Source organism: Pinus tabuliformis, chromosome Q, assembly GCF_031772625.1.
Source record: "Pinus tabuliformis cultivar Carrire ecotype Pingquan chromosome Q, CPIR1, whole genome shotgun sequence".
NCBI classification, from domain to species: domain Eukaryota; kingdom Viridiplantae; phylum Streptophyta; class Pinopsida; order Pinales; family Pinaceae; genus Pinus; species Pinus tabuliformis.
Window position 1 is genome coordinate 258,634,717 of NC_142296.1, and position 15,284 is coordinate 258,650,000.

General features: G+C 34.1%; 1 pseudogene; it reads right to left on the minus strand.

The window, feature by feature from the left end:
* Positions 1–1,343: 1,343 nt before the first annotated feature.
* Positions 1,344–15,284, minus strand: part of LOC149219161 (patatin-like protein 5) — a 122,425-nt pseudogene continuing 108,484 nt past the window's right edge.

The following is a 15,284-nucleotide window of genomic DNA, read 5'->3' on the forward strand; positions in this document are numbered from 1 at the left end:
CAATAAAATGAATAAGAGGGAATAATTTAACCATTTTCTTATTATGTAAGAGGGAATCCCATCCACTCCACTCGAGTTGAAATAGGTACACTTATAGGGCTAACAAACCTCAATCCAATCTAATTAGTTATTTTTCTCATCAGAAGGTGCTTTTCCACATTGGGTGGAAGAAAAATGTATGAAGTACATCTTAGGACGGAGTAAAAATTGGTGATATTCAATTTGTTATATAATTTTTTTAAATAAAAAATGGTATTTGTGAAATCATATTTTTAATAATTATATATATATATATATATATATATATATATATATATTACTATAAATATATATAAAATTTAAGAAATGATAAATAGTAATTTAATTATATATATGTGTGAGAGAGTTAAGTATTTTATAATTTATTATAGGGAAAATATATTTTATAATAATGTATTAAATTATCATAATTATATAAATTAAAAAGTTTGGAAAATTCAATAAAGATGAATATATAATAAGTATTTAAACCTTTATTAATATATTTGATATTATTAAAATTAAAATAATAATAATATTTTTGTTTTATATTTTTATTTTTAAAAAATTAATTATTATTATTATTATTCAATTTTAAGGTCACGGCTAATCCACACACCAAATTGGTGTATAAGACCTCCTTGTTTGTGAGACAAGGGACCCATCTCCACTCAATGGTTTCATTGCTAAGTCTACAAAAACATACATACTCTACTAGTTGAGTTTTGAACATATATAGGCGCTAAATGGGTTAAACATCTGTGTATTTAAAAAAATAGAACAAGATTCTTAACCATGAGGAGTTACTTCACTTTCACATGGAGACTCTTAAATTACATAAAAATAAAAATAAAATAATTAAATTAATAATTAAAATGAAATTGAAGTAAAATAATCAATTTATCATTCCTTATTTTTTTTAACACGACTTTGATATATATATATATATATATATATAACACATTTGTTTTAAATTTAAGCGATATCTCTTTCCATTCAAGATAAATCCAAAAAAATTAAATTAAAATTTTAAAATAAAACCTACTTTAAAATATAAAAACCATAAAATAAATTAAATAACTAAGAGAAAACATTAATCTCATATTAAAAATAGATACAAATATATTAAATACTTAAAATAATAATATCATACGGCGGGTGGATATCAAACACCAGTTGGAACGTTTTTTCTTACCTGGGAAGAAGAGCTGAAAAGTCCCAACAAAATTATACAGCTGGGTACATGAAGGAATACATCAATTAAGGATTTCAATTTCTTCAGATGCAGACCCTATTTCTGGTGGAAGTAAAGCTGTAAAATGTGATTATAAGCGCGATAATCGTAGCTTCCTTTCATCGGAGAGAGCCTTGGCAAATCTGCGGAATCATGTCAATTATATCAAAATGATCCCAACCAATTTATATATATATATATATATATATATATATATATATAATATAACATATATATAATATATATTATATATATATATATATATTTACTGCTATGAATCCTTCACTTGCTATTCTTTGTTTTCAACGTTGTTTCTTTCCATTAAATGAAATCCATATTGTGCTTACCTAGTCAATGCACCCTGGTTGGTGCCTTCGCCTGTCACTTGTTCAAACGGACTCGTCTCTACCAATTAATATATATATATATATATTTATATATTTACTGCTATGAATCCTTCACTTGCTATTCTTTGTTTTCAACGTTGTTTCTTTCCATTAAATGAAATCCATATTGTGCTTACCTAGTCAATGCACCCTGGTTGGTGCCTTCGCCTGTCACTTGTTCAAACGGACTCGTCTCTATATTCACTCTCGAAACAGGAGCGTCCAGAAGATTTTTCCCTATCTTCACCAGTTCTTCCAGATTCTTCTTAGTTGACAGATCCGTTGAGCTGGTACCTCCTGAAAATTCAACCTGATCCCAATTATACAATTTGTTACACCTTTCGAATATGGAGTGTATGCTAATAAAAGTGAATAATTAGATAGGTTCCATGAAAGTGAATATGACGAAATATTGATAGAGGGAAGAAGGAAAGGACCTGGATTCTTAAATAGTTCTTCTCCGAACTAAAGGCTCGGAACACGACCGTTGAGTAAACGTCCACCATATCTGTTGAAATGATAATTTCCAACTGCGGCGTCATTCAACAAAACCGCCATCTATTCCCCGCTATGACCGTTCTCTTCCCTCTGCGATGCGATTTTGATCACATATCGCACATTATCATGTTGCACCCATATGTTTTACGCGGATTACGATATTGCAATGCGACTTAATCGCAAATTGCATATCGCATTATATGTGTTTTAAGGTTTTGCTTCTATGACTGCCGATTGCGATTCTGGGATGCGATTCGATCGCAAATCGCAAATCGCACCAATATAATAGTGTTCCATTTTTCCTTCCGCAGATTGTGATTCTACGATGCGATCCAATTGAAGTCAATGGTTGAGTACAGGCCTGCACCAAATGAATTTGACGTGAATTAAAAGTTTCATTTACCACCAGTTTTGTCAGTAAGACAGTAAATGTAATTTACTGCGGGTTGGTAAACGTTGGTAAGATTTTAATTTTATTGTTTTTTATTATTCACGGGAGTATGGTATAGTTAACAAGTAGTGTTATATTTTTTAGTTAGTTGTCCATTGTGAGGAAGGTGTGTGAAGAACGCAGGAACGCGTATGTGAAAAATACATAGTAGTGTAAATGTAATTTTTCTTTGTAACACACAGCAGTGCAGAGAAAGTTTTTTTTTTGTTGAATATGAAATGTGAAACGTAGCAGCGTGTGAATGTAATGAAAATTTTATACACAGCAGTGAAATTTTGTACAAGCTGAGACAGAGAAATTTTCTGGAGAGAGAGAACTTTTTTTTTTTTGTATGGAACGGGAAGTTCTTGGTGAATCCCTCTGTTAAGAGGAAGAATCTTTTGTAACAGAAATCTTTTAATGAATACAAGTTTTATGTGTGTGGGTAAAACTTTGTGTTCTGGAAACATTTTTTTTTGTTCCGCTGTGTTAAGATTCTGTGGGATAAAAACAGAGTATTGTTCTCTGTTCTGTGATTTTGTTTTTGGAATTTTACCAGAAAAATTCCCAACAGTGGTATCAGAGCTTGACCAGGCTCTTTGAAGGTGTCAAAGAAGCTGAAGGAAGGATTTATTGTTGGAGAAGCTCAGCAAACTGAAGACTCAGTCAAAAATCCAAGGTATTCCTCAAGCCAGTTATTTAAATACCTGACTGCATATTTGAAGCATAGTTTAGAGTGCAAGAATGGCCAGCACCAGTACCAGCACTAGCATGGGTATTTTTAATACTCAGCTCCCACAGTTTAATGGGAAAAACTATGACTATTGGGCAATAACCATGAGAGCCCTGTTTGCCTCACAAGACTTATGGAAAATAGTTGAAGATGGTTTTAAAGAACCAGCAGATGAAAATGAGTTTAATAATCTAACTCAGGCAGAGAAAGATTTTTTGAAGAGCTACAAGAAGAAGGATTCAAAAGCCCTTGTATTTTTGTATCAAGCAGTGCATGAGAGTGTGTTTCCAAGGATAGCAGCAGCCAAGACATCCAAAGAAGCATGAAAAACCCTCAAGACAGCCTATCAAGGCATGGAGAAAGTGAAGACAGGAAAACTACAGTTGCTAAGAAAAGATTTTGAGAACCTGCGTATGAAGGAGTCAGACAATATTGACTCATTCTTCACACATGTAATTGGTCTAGTCACACAAATAAGGACTCATGGAGAAATTCTTGAAGAAAGGAGGATTGTGGAGAAATTTTTGAAGTGCCTACCCTTAAAGTTTGATGTGATTGTCACCACCATAGAATAGACGAAGGATCTCTCAAACTTTTCAGTTGATGAACTTCATGCATCACTGATAACACATGAGCAGAGATTGAGTAGAAATGAAAACTCATCTCTAGAGCAAGCCTTAAAGACCCAGATGTCCTTTGGAAGAGGAAGAGGTCAAGACAGAGAAAACAAGAGAGGAAGAGGCAGAAGCCAGAACAGAGGTGGAAGGAACAGTCCAGCAAATGCTCAAGGAAGAGGCAGCAATCCAAATCAGAACCAAAGCCAAGGCAGCAGCCAACAAAGTGGACAACATCATGCTCAAGGACAAAGGTATGAAAAATCCAATGTCCAATGCTATTATTGTAAAAAATATGGGCACTATGCTAGTGAATGTAGGAAGAAGCAGCATAATATGAATAATAGATCTAGTGCAAATATCACTAGAGAAAATATCAGCCAAGATAATGTGCTTTTAGCTTGTAACATGGCTGACAGATTGTTCAAAAGAGTTACAATGTTTTCTTTGAGAATGATGTATGCACCATCATGGATAGAGCACCCAGCAAACGATGCATTGCTGAAGTGAAGATGACGAGGAACAGGATGTTCCCTCTTAGAATAAAGGCAGATTTGAGAAACAAAGAAGTAATTGCAGCAGTGACCCAAGAGGCTTTCCAAAGCCAACCAAAGGATGAAAATTGGTTGTGGCATTTGAGATTTGGACATCTCAACTTTGAAGGTCTTAACTTGTTGAGTAGAAAAGGAATGGTAAGAGGATTACCATTGATAGAGAAATCAGACAGCCTTTGTGAAGGTTGTATCTTGGGGAAACAACATAGAGAAAGTTTTCCATCAGGGAAAAGCATAAGGGCAAAGAAACCCTTAGAAATTGTCCACTCAGACTTATGTGGACCGATGCAAACTCCATCACTAGCAAGCAGCCAATACTTTCTAACATTCATTGATGATTTTACTAGAAAAACTTGGGTTTATTTCCTAAAGAACAAAAGTGAAGTGTTTGAAAAATTTCAAAGAACTTGTGAAAAATCAAAGTGGTTGCATATCAAGGTCTTAAGAACTGACAGAGGAGGTGAGTATATCTCCAAGGAATTCCTACGGTTTTGTAGAGAAAATGGAATTCACAAGCAATTTACAGCAAGGTACACTTCGCAGCAAAATGGGTGCCGAAAGGAAGAATAGAACAATCATGGATATGGCGATGAGCATGTTGAAGGAAAAGCATTTGCCAAATGATTATTGGACTGAAGCTGTACATTGTGCAGTATATATTTTGAATAGATGCCCAACAAAAGCAATGATGAACAAAGTGCCGGAAGAAGCATGGAGTGGGAGAAATCAAGGAGTCACCCACATGAAAGTTTTTGGATGTGTGGCTTATGCACAGATTCCAGATCAGCTAAGGAGGAAGTTGGACAACAAAGGGGAGAAATGTATTTTCTTTGGATACAGTGAGGAACCCAAAGCTTACAGGTTGTATATCCCATCTACCAAGAAGTTTTTTGTGAGCAGAGATGTTCAGTTCATTGAGGAGGAAGCTTGGGATGGAAGCATAGAGAAAACAGTGAATGTTAAAAATTGTTTGTCTCATGATGAAGATGATGAGGAGATGGCTGAAATACATCCCCAAACAGCAGCACCAACACAAGGACAGCAAGGGACACCCTTCAGGAGAAATGAGAGTGCTTCTCCAAGCACACCACAAGGAGGAAATTCAAGTGCGTCTTCAAGTACTTGTACACCAAATGAAAGAGGTAAGAAATTCAGAAATTTAAGTGATATTTATGATGAAGGAATGAATTCTTTGTTTGCTTTGTATTGTCATGTTGATGACCCTATTCATTTCGAAGATGCAATTAAAGATGAGAAATGGATAGAAGCTATGGATGAGGAGATGAATGCCATAGAAAGAAACAAGACATGGGATTTGGTTGAGCTACCAAAAGGTAAAGAAGTCATTGGAGTTAAATGGGTCTACAAGACCAAGAGTAATGTTGAAGGCAAAATAGAAAGACACAAGGCAAGACTTGTTGTCAAGGGATACAAGTAGCAGTATGGGAGAGACTATGAGGAGACTTTCACACCGGTTGCAAGAATGGAAACCGTGAGAGTAGTGATGTCCATAGCAAGCACAAAACAAGTGGAAAGTTTACCAAATGGACGTGAAGTCAGCATTCCTAAATGGAGTGTTAAAGAAAGATGTTTACATTGAACAACCTCCAGGCTATGAGAAGAAAGGCCAAGAGCACAAAGTGTGCAGATTGAAGAAATCTCTTTATGGGCTGAAGCAAGCACCAAGAGCGTGGTACAGTAGGATAGATTCCTATCTACTGGAAAATGAATTTCCAAAGTGTGAGGGAGAACCCACCGTCTACATCAAAGAAAGGATGGTAAAATTTTAACTGTAGTGTTGTATGTTGATGATGTGATTTTTACAGGTAATGATGACTACCTCATTAAAAATTTCAAATCGATCATGAAAGAAGAATTTGAGATCACTGACATGGGTTTGCTGAAATACTTCTTAGGAATAGAAGTAGATCAAAATGAAAATGGAATTTTTATTTCGCAGGAAAAATATGTAAAGGAAGTGTTGGGCAGATTTAATATGCAGGACAGCAAAGCAGTAGTCACTCCCACGGTGATGGGATTAAAATTCAGCAAAGAGGACAACAGCAAGGATTTTGATCCTAGCATGTACAAGAGCATAGTTGGCAGCCTTATGTATTTAATTGCAACTAGGCCAGACATAATGTTTGCTGTTAGCTTAATTTCCAGATTCATGGAGACGACAAAAGAAGCACATTGGCAAGCAGCAAAAAGAATTTTGAGGTATGTTAAAGGTACAAAAAGATTTGGCATTTTGTATATTTTTTCAGAAAGTTTAGATTTAGTTGGCTACACCGATAGTGATTGGGCTGGAAGTATAGATGACCGGAAAATCACATCCGGTTACGTTTTTCACATGAGTTCAGGATCCATTTCATGGGCTTCCAAGAAACAGCCAATTGTGGCGTTGTCTATAGCAGAAGCACATTACGTGGCAGCTACAGCAGCAACGTGTCAAGCGGTTTGGATGAGAAGGATACTAAGGAGCCTATGCCAAGAGCAAGCAAATGCAATGGTTATTTTTTGTGACAATAGCTCAGCTATTGCCTTGTCTAAGAATTCTGTGTTTCACAAACGAACGAAATACATTGACACAGTTTCACTACATCAGAAAATTGGTGAACAATGGAGAAATCCTTTTACAACATTACAGCACTCAGGAACAGGTTGCGGACATTCTGACCAAGCCTTTGGGACAGAAAAGTTTTGAGTATTTGAGGAAACGTCTAGGTATGGTTGATAACCCAGCAGTTGAAATTAAAGGGGAGTGTTGAAATGATCATTTCCAACTGCAGCGTCGTTCAACAAAACCGCCATCTATTCCCCACTATGACCGTTCTCTTCCCTCTGCGATGTGATTTTGATCGCATATCGCACATTATCCTGTTGCGCCCATATGTTTTCCGCGGATTACGATATTGCGATGCGACTTAATCGCAAATCACATATTGCATTATATGTGTTTTAAGGTTTTGCTTCTATGACTACTGATTGCGATTCTGCAATGCGATTCGATCACAAATCGCAAATCGCACCAATATAATAGTGTTCCATTTTTCCTTCTGCAGATTGTGATTCTGCGATGCGATCCAATTGAAGTCAACGGTTGAGTACAGGCCTGCACCAAATGAATTTGACGTGAATTAAAAGTTTCATTTACCGCCAGTTTTATGAGTAAGACAGTAAAGTAATTTACTGCAAGTTGGTAAACGTTGGTAAGATTTTAATTTTATTGTTTTTTATTATTCACAGGAGTATGGTATAGTTAACATGTAGTGTTATATTTTTTAGTTAGTTTTCCATTGTGAGGAAGGTGTGTGAAGAACACAACAGCGCGTATGTGAAAAATACACAGCAGTGTAAATGTAATTTTTCTTTGTAACACACAGTAGTGCAGAGAAAGTTTTTTTTGTTGAATACGAAATGTGAAACGTAGTAGCGTGTGAATGTAATGAAAATTTTACACACTGCAGTGAAATTTTGTGCAAGCTGAGAGAGAAATTTTCTGGAGAGAGAATTTTTTTTTTGTATGGAACTGGAAGTTCTTGGTGAATCCCTATGTTAAGAGGAAGAATCTTTTGTAACAGCAATCTTTTAATGAATACAAGTTTTATGTGTGTGGGTAAAACTTTGTGTTCTGGAAACATTTTTTTTGTTCCGCTGTGTTAAGATCCTGTGTGATAAAAACATAGTATTGTTCTCTGTTCTGTTCTGTGATTTTGTTTTTGGAATTTTACCACAAAAATTCCCAACAATATCTGCACTCGCTTCCTGAAACATGTCAGTTATCGGCACTTTACCGTTGTTGGATAACCATTTAAGCAGTCCCCATTTTGCAGCGTCAATGGCGTTGTAACAAGCTATTTGCTGTCCGGTTCCCAGAGAAAGCACCAGAAATTTGCTAGTATCCTGTTTAAAACACATATACTAATTATCACTCCAGCTACTTCATTCAAAGGTCAACTACAATGAATATTTGGCTGCATGACTTATAAACAAAAGAGGTTTATAACTCACGCAAGCTTTGCTACTATCCTGTTTAAAACACATATACTAATTATCACTCCAGCTACTTCATTCAAAGGTCAACTACAATGAATATTTGGCTGCATGACTTATAAACAAAAGAGGTTTATAACTCACGCAAGCTTTAGACGTTGACACTACGAAATCTGGACAGCCTATGAGAGCTTGCTGAGTCACTTGGTTTATTGCAAGTAACGTCTGCAACACACATTTTATAAAACACCAAATCACACAACCTCTTCAAAAGTATTCAAAATCTTGCTTCAAATCATAATTACACCATTGAGAGATGGAGAATATATGTACTGGATTGTTCGCTTTTGGTATTGTCCGAGGAAGCCTTTTTGGAATCTTTGGTTTGGAAGTAATAAGCAGGAAGATAGGTTGGAGCTGCTGAGGTTCCAATGCAGACATCGGCCAAAAGTGCATCTTCTAACTCGTCCTGTTTGGCCTGGAAACGAGATTTACCATATATCACTCTTGCTCTTTATTTGAAAGTTACATTTCTTGTGTCACACATGATGTCATAGAAACATTATTACATTACGTTAAAGTGGTGAAGATTGCAGGTTGTTCTATTTTAATGTCGTATGCAGTAATCACGACGTTCGTTAGGGTTTGGTGTAATCTTGTATCCCCCAAATAGGTTCTCATGTAATTCCCAGAATATTTGGGGCCACTCAGATACTTTATTGCTGATTGCAATAAACCTCTGTAATAATTCATTTTCTATTGACTCAATATTGATGTCGCTGTTGAAAAAAAAAAACAAATATAAACCATATATGTTGATATTTTAACCAAACAAAAAGAATCTTTTGCTAACGTTGTATGTGGAAAAATAAGAGGACAATTATCCAAATAAAATTTGGTAATATTCTTTGCAGGAAACAATGGATAAGTTTTTTTTGTTTCAAAGAATGGACAAAGTGTTTGAAACGTCCCAGTTTTCAGCTTACTTACACTTAGTTTTAAAAATCTATCTACAATATGAACAACTATAAAAATTTGCATTCAAATTATAAATCTAGTAAGTACTAAAAATCTATCGTACTACAATATGAACAACTATAAAAATATCCATTCAAATTATAAATACTTCGTGGGTTAGTTGTTTGGTATTGGGGTTAGATCAGTGGAATCCCCGGACTCGGGGAAGTGGTCATTAACGCCATGGCCAAAATCGATAACCCCTACCTACCTCGACTTTGCTTTCAGAAAATTGACGTAAATGAAGAGTCCAAACGGTCAACGAACAAGGGTGCCGCGGCGACAGAATCATTCATTAAAATATTCGCAGCTTGATTTGTGTGTATGCAGTCGTCTGTACATTCATATGTGCAGACGGTGTCAATTGACGAAGTTTAATGATTCTTAAGTGTTGAATAAGAAAGATATAAAAACAGGTCCATGACTGAGCTGTGTCGAGATGGTGCCCACGTGTTGTCTTTATCATGGTGCCCACGTGCCGTCTTTATCAGCATGCTTAAAAAAGTTTGTATATCACGTTCTTAATAAAATTATAGTTCAGTCATGGGTCTTCTTCATCTTGCTCCAAATTACACAGAATTCAAAATATCTCGACAGATTATAGGCTCATAGCTTCTTCTTCCTCCAATTTAAAAGTAAAAGGATGAGCACACGTGTTTTTATAAATGGTTCAACGTTTTAGAATAGTAGTTAGTGATCAAGACAGCTTTTTGTCCCTCAGCATTATTATTTTGAAGGCTTTTTTTGGTAATGATATTAATGGGATTCTTTATATAAAACATAATTATTATTATTATTATTTTTACTTAAAACTATTAAATATAATTATTTAGATATTTTTAAATATAATTAATTTAAAACAAGAAAATAATAAATATTTTACGATCATAATTTTATAATTTTCTCCTATAATATTAAATTAATTTAAATGATATCACATTATCGTTATTTTAATTAATTATAAAAATATATCTAATTTAAATGATTAAATGTTTAAATCAGCAATTATCATCATTAGTAGGAAATTTAAAAAGCTTAAAAGAATGGTTCTTCCAAAAAAAAACAATTTTTTTTTTAATAAATTTTTAATTAATTAAATAATTTTTTCAAATGAAAAATTGAATGGATTGTTTTTTTTGACATTTTTATTTTGGAGGGTAGATATTTGTGAATGGTTTTTAGTGTCATATTTTGGAGTTTTCTCAAAATTAAGAGAAAAATTTGGGGCCAATTCTTGATTCGTGATATTTACACTGGTTTTTCACTGTATATATATTTAGTATTCTCAAAAATCCCAGAACACTTTGATTGTGAAAAATTCGCCACTCAAACTTGTTATTTAAATGAACCCCTACCAAATTCTAAACAAATTAGATCAGAAAATAAACTAAATTTTTTTTCCAAAAAATCACACTTAATACTATTAATTTGTTTCACTTTAATTTTCTTTTAAATTTCAGAAATTTTCTGAAATGGTTTCCCCTGCCCAGGAAATTAATTTCCCCACGGCCGGCCGAAAGTGCGAGACCCGCAGCCAGCGTCTTCATACTTGGAACCTGACCACTTAAGCGAAGTGGGTACCACATTGTTAGAAAATTTTCATTTCCGTGACGAAGATAGAACAGTTACTTTAAAGTATTTGAGTAGAACTGTGGCTTTGGGATATCAACGAATAGTACAAGGTCAAATATTTAACCTTGCTGTTGTTCATATTTGACTTGGATCAGGACATTTTCAAAATTTGTAATTAAAATATTTATTTGGATTATAATTTTTTTGGGGGGAATGTTTCTCAAATATATTCAAATCGGTTAAATAATCAGGAAAGGATGCGTAGTTATGGCTTGTCTTGGAAAGAAATTATCTTTTTATTAAATGGATTACTTAGAAATTGATCATTGAAATTAATCTATCATATTTTAATTAATTATAAATATCAATGAAAACAATTTATTAATATGTTTCAATATTATTTTAAGGAAATTTTGTAATCACATGACAATTTTGTAAATCTTCCGTATTTAAATCTAAATATGTTTAAGAATTCAATTGCTATAATTGTATTTGATAATTATAAAATAGAACAAAGACTACTATATAGTAACTAGTACATGAAACTTAGTTTAAATATAATTTAAGCTCATGTCCATCCCCTGGAATTCTGGATGTATGAGATTGAATGAGGGGAGGGTATCTTGTTTGAATCTGGGATTGAAGAAGTTGTTGGTGAGAAGTATTCATATATTTTCCTTTAATGACATTCTTCCACCATGTAGGTCCTTCAATGACTAGTATCCATATAATTTTTGCTCTTAGTCGGCTTCCGTTGCATTGAGTCAACGGAATGAGTTTTTGATGATGTGTCTTGATGTTTTTAAGATTGGAGTTGAATTTTTGATGATTGGTTTTGATGTTCTTAAGATTAAGATTGGAGTTGTGATCATATATTAATATCAGAAAGTTTTATGAATATAAGTTTGTAGATTAATTTAAGAATAGAAAAAATTTACATTTGTATTTCTAATTTTTCATTATTAAGATATTTAAAATGTTTAATTTTTTATTTGAAATTTCACCTTATAAAATAAAGATAGAGACTCAAATTTTAAAAGGTCACGCAACAACAATAATATTAAGATTTTTTTTTTTTTTTTTAAATATAATATTTGTCTTTAGTTGTATTCTTCTTCCATCTCCTATCCACTTACAACGTTTTTTTGCAACATGTAGTATAATTTCTAGTTAATATCTACAAATTACATTTCATTTTGTCATCTGAGTGATGACATATAGGAGATGTTTGCAGCCCATAACGAAAATTTATTTGAATACGCATAAATTATTTTTTGTTTTATTTTTCTAGGAATTATTTTATGTTTGATTTGCTCTTGGATTTTCATGTTAATATAAGTTTGATCAGCCCATAACGAAAATTTATTTGAATACGCATAAATTATTTTTTGTTTTATTTTTCTAGGAATTATTTTATGTTTGATTTGCTCTTGGATTTTCATGTTAATATAAGTTTGATCATTTTATTATTCTCTTTCAGGTTTTGTTTTGTTTGTTTTATAAAAGTATAGGAATTAGTTTATGTTTTATTTTTTCTAAGATTTATTGGAAGATATATCTATATTATTTTTTCTTATTTAAAATTTTTCTTTTGGATTTTCATGTTAATATAAGTTTGATCATTTTATTATTCTCTTTCATGTCTCTTTCGTTTTGTTTGTTTTATAAAAGTAAATTCATAATAATAATTAGAACATAACATAGTGTCATAATTAAAACAAATCATAAACATAACTAAATTATTATTAATATTAAAAAATTAATATATGAATAAATATTATATATTAAAAAATATATATTAATAAAATATAGTTGTGATGATCCCGGAGAATGTAAATATTGAAATTTTACTGTGGTAAAAGACAGAATTGGAAGACTGTTTTAAAAACTTTAATCATATTATTTTTATTATTTGTGAATTAAAATATATATTAAAAAATATATACTTCTTGAAATGCTGGCAACTTCTGAAAGGAAGTTGGAAGAGGGCTGCACAAAACTACCTTCCCTAACTGGAAAGGCCTCCAGGGAAAAAGGGAAGGGAGAGACAAAAATTATGGGCTGTAAGGATAGGCAGAAGAAAAAACGAAAAATTGGTTAAGTCTGGTAAGGACCAGATAACCAAGCACAAGTTGCATGTATCTTGTTGAGGGATTTGGGCCTGCAAGATAGCTCGAGGGGAGATCCCAGTCCTGGCGACGGATCTCATGGTTGGGTGGTTAAGAGCAAACAAAGGATACAGGTGAACTTCTATAACGCATCTACAAACCCAGGCGGACCAGGTAAGTAGAAGCTTCTGGAGAAATTATTTTCAATGGTGAATATACTTCCATGATATTATTGTCAAACTGAAAATTACAGTAGCTTAAATACAGTAGAATAGCTGTGAAATTATTTGAAAATATACATTTCTTTCATCGTTATTGTGCATGCTGTAATGCTATCTGCTCAAAACAAATATCACAGAGGTACCAATAAATTACTGATAAGAAGGACCTAATTCTATTGCGGTTATTGGTACTTCAAAACACAAAACAGAGGTCAATCATCACTGTGTAGAACATTGAGGAATTAATTTACACATATAAAGGAAATAAATAAGCTTTCGATGACAATGAGTCTGTTCATCTAGCAGAGGGTAAGGTAGCGGGTCCTGTGCTGGGATTACCAGAACTGTGGTAGAAAAACCCACCGGAACTAATAACCTTAACGGCCACAGGGTGAATGTCCATTAAAGGAATTCGAGAGACCATACGAGATTTTATCATATATGGCAGTCTGCACAAACTGTAGAGCGAATATATATATAACATAAACAAAAAAACAAATACACATCGCTAGACAGAGGTAATTGGTAAACAGTGAAGGCGTGAGTAATCCTAAGGGAAGGTTCGAGAAAGCAATGAACCAGACCCTAACTGTATCATTAGTTAATAAACATCGAAGTTGCAAACTGCATGTTTTCACCATAATCACAGTAGCAAAATGCGACAGCGGTAAGGAAATCTACCGTTCGAAACCAACTGCACATTTATTTTCAGTAATAAACATAACCCTTCCATCATAATTATTACATCTCGATAGTAAGGAACCCTAGCAGTTCGAAGAAGAACAATAAGTCGAAACAGAACAGAAAGCCTACGTTTTTCCCTTAAAGACAATGGCAGTTCCGCCGTAACATAGAATCATGAGAACATATATATGACTGTAATGATATTATAAAACACATAAATTACTTCAGAAAGTCGAGTTCACAAAGTACCGGAGCCAAGGCTCTCATGAGTAAAGTTTAGTCTGCTATTAAACTTTCCAAAAAAAACTCAAGAAATAAATTTACATTTACAGAGTTAAGCAATCATTCCAGAGAACGGTGAATTCAAAATAAAACAATAATATTCATTGGAAAACAGAGAGGTTCCATATTCCACGACCCGGTCCAAGCTAGTAGTCTTTACTACTCTGTTTCTTAAATAATTACAACTGGATAATGGTTTATAAAATACATAAAGGAAACCGAGATAATTTAAGCTACTGGGACTGCCAAGGCACCTCCCGTTTGAAAGGAACTGACTGTTCCTCACAACCCAATAGGGCAAGCCGAGACAACGAAGCCTGAGAATACGAAAAACCATGAGTAGCCTCGGAGGCAAACCCCAAGGACTCTGTCCTGGGTAACTCCTGTCAAGTGATGGAAATCTGAAAGTAAGTAAAAGGAAACGAGTATGTATAAATCTCGTAGCTGCAACAGTCAAAAGGGAAACCCCAAATATCGCACCCAGGAATCAATCAAGCATGAATTTCTTACCTGATAAGTGGCGAAGAAGGTCGGGTTGCCGAGGGCCCATCGTCCTGCATATCGGAAGATTTCATCACCGTAGCATCCACCTTCATGCACCAGAGAAATACGAAAACCATTAACACACATATAAAATCAACGGTGAGACCTGTAAGAAAAGAATATTCATAATAGGAAAACCGTGAATTTAACTGTGAGAGAATGCCATCACCTGCGTGGGTAAATCCCGGGGAAACGGATGAATAACTCCTGTGTAGCGGATGGAACCTCGGTGGAGGAGTGAATGGGAGAAATCCCCTGTGCGCAGAGAGACAAGCCAAACTTGGGAGCGGCGCCAGGTCCAAATGAGCTGAGCGAAGACTCAAACAACTTAATATGAACCCTAAAACCCTCCGGCAAACCTCCACCCTCGGATCCAGATCGGTTGATCCGCACT